The 2,312-nt window shown below is 52.8% G+C and overlaps 1 protein-coding gene across 6 annotated transcripts in view; it reads right to left on the bottom strand.

Annotated features, from left to right (window-relative positions):
* NCAM1 (neural cell adhesion molecule 1) overlaps nt 1–2,312 on the bottom strand; it is a 254,244-nt gene that overhangs the window by 250,967 nt on the left and 965 nt on the right. The window lies entirely within an intron of this gene.

Here is a 2,312-nt window from a genome sequence, read left to right as displayed (position 1 = left end):
AAAAAAAAAAAAAATCAACCATCAGGTCAGGACTCTTCCCGTCCATATGTCAACAGCGTGAAGTTTATACAAAATAGTCTATTATTTAAGAAACCATAGTTCTCGGGATGTAAACGAAAGGAGATGAGCCATCTGTTGTGTCTATAAATCAACCTCGGAGTTATAAAAGAATGTTGTTTTAATTTAAGAGTAAATTAAGGCGTTACTATCCCAGGACACAGGAATATATACAAAAGACAGGGTTGTTTTAAAAGATGCAAAGGGAATGCTTTTGTTCCCACCCCCCAGGGTGACTGCTTCTCAGACAATCCTCCATTCAGGGTTCCCTCACTAATACACATCTATCTCCTGCATTTTCCTACAGTTAAGATACTGTAAAGAGAGAATGGGGTTTTAATTAGCATTATCACGGTTCATATCGCTACCTCTTTTTCTTCCTTGGCTTTCCCTTCTTTAGTGGCTTCTCACTCCCTCTCATGGTGGGGTGGGGAAGACAGGAGATAAGGCTTAGCAGATTAAAGCTGGATCCCTTAAGACTGAAGGCACCAGAGGTGAGCTGGGTGTTGCTTGTATTATATATTGTGTTGCTGCTTTGTTTGGGCTTTTAATACTTTGGGGGGGTTTTTTCTATTCTCCATGCAAAGCTGACTTAACGGTCAGATTCAATCCTTGCCTCTCCTTAAGCATTCTGGCATTTATTAATGTTAATACTGGAAAAAATAACCTTTTGAGTGGGGCAGCAGGTGATATGTGCATATATATATTTCCCTTTCACAAAGCGTTGCTTACCTCAGTCTGTGTTGGAAAACCCACTTTCTTCCTCCTCCACATATTGAGAATGTCTTGCATGAATGTGCCTGTGTGTAGTGCGATGGCTGGGGAAAGGTAGGTGTCTAGCTTTGCATGCATGTGTGTGTGATGTGGTGGCTGGGGAAAGAGAGGTGTCTAGCTGGATAAAGAGGGAAAGAAAGAAGGTACGTGGCAATAGTGAGCAGAGGGTGCGGCTGGGGGAGCACGATAGTGTTAAGCCTCGAGCTTCCAGCGGGGAGTCAACACTCTCCCTATTGGGATTTTAATCTAATGGGGAAAAATGCACATAAAAAAGCACTCAAACAGCAGCTTTGGAGCAATGCCTATGTTAGGAGGAAGCTGTACAGTGCAATGGGATGGGGCTGCCTATTAAGTAAGGCTGTAGCTGGGGTGCGTTTGAGTCTGTGGGGAGCAGAAGCAGGATAAGGTAGTGACTGTAGGTGCCGGTTGGCAGCTCTTATTAGGGATGGTAGTAATTGTGCAATCCCTGAAATGACGGTGGTTGGTTGTGAACATGGGTGGAGCAGCGGTAGCCATGACTGCCCAGACACAGGCAAGAATCAGCTCATGATGAGACCATGGGGAGTGGGAACAGCTGAGACCAAGGTGGGGTGGGGTCATTTTGGGCAGAAGCAGAGGTGTGCGCAAAGGTAGGGCTGTGCCCTGGCAGCTGGAGGTTATTGCTGAAGATTTGGGGGAGGGCTGCAGTAAACCAGACATAGGACCCCGATGGCAAGTTGGGGAGCAAACATATGGTGGCAGGTCCGCGGGAGCAGCGCAGTTGGGCAGCTGCAACCTGGAGCACACCGGGCTTTGGAGAGGCCACTTTCCAGCCGGTGTGGAGGGCAGCAGGGCCCGGGCCAGGCTGCTCAAGGGCCACCCTTGTGCATGGCCGACTAGACAGGAGGCAGGGATGAGGCAGCACCCCAGTGCAGCTGCTGTCGAGACACTGAGGGTACGGGTGGGCACCCAGCTCCAGGGGAGCTGCATGATGCCAAGGGGCAAAGATACACAGGGGGCACCCAGCTCCAAAGGAGCCCCGCCCTGTTGGGGGCAAATACACATGGGTGGGCACCCAGCTCCAGGGGAGCAGCACGATGGGGTCACTTGACCCCGGTGCTCTTTCCTGCCCCGGGCAGGGGGTCAGACTGGATGATGGGATAGGTCCCCTCTTACCCTACAAATCTCTGAAATCTACCATGCCGGGGGGCCAAGACACACGGGTGGGCACCCTGTGCACCCAGCTACAGGGGAGCAGCAGACTGTTGGGGGCAGAGACACAAAGGAGAACGCATGGGGGAGCCTGGCTGGGGGGGGGCACACTACCGCCCCCCCGTGAAGCTGGCATGGGGGGGGGCACTTTGGTGGCGCTGAGGCGAGTGCGGGGGCAGGCGCGGGGGGCGGAGCCTCGGCGAACGTTGGGGCCCGAGCCCCTAACTGCGTTTCCCGCTCGGGGCCGGCGGGCGCTGATTGGCTGCGCCGCGTTCCATTCCCCCCCCCCC

Source organism: Gavialis gangeticus, unplaced genomic scaffold (assembly GCF_001723915.1).
Source record: "Gavialis gangeticus isolate Ggan-Ray unplaced genomic scaffold, GavGan_comp1, whole genome shotgun sequence".
NCBI classification, from domain to species: domain Eukaryota; kingdom Metazoa; phylum Chordata; order Crocodylia; family Gavialidae; genus Gavialis; species Gavialis gangeticus.
This window is presented reverse-complemented; position numbering and strand designations above follow the sequence as displayed.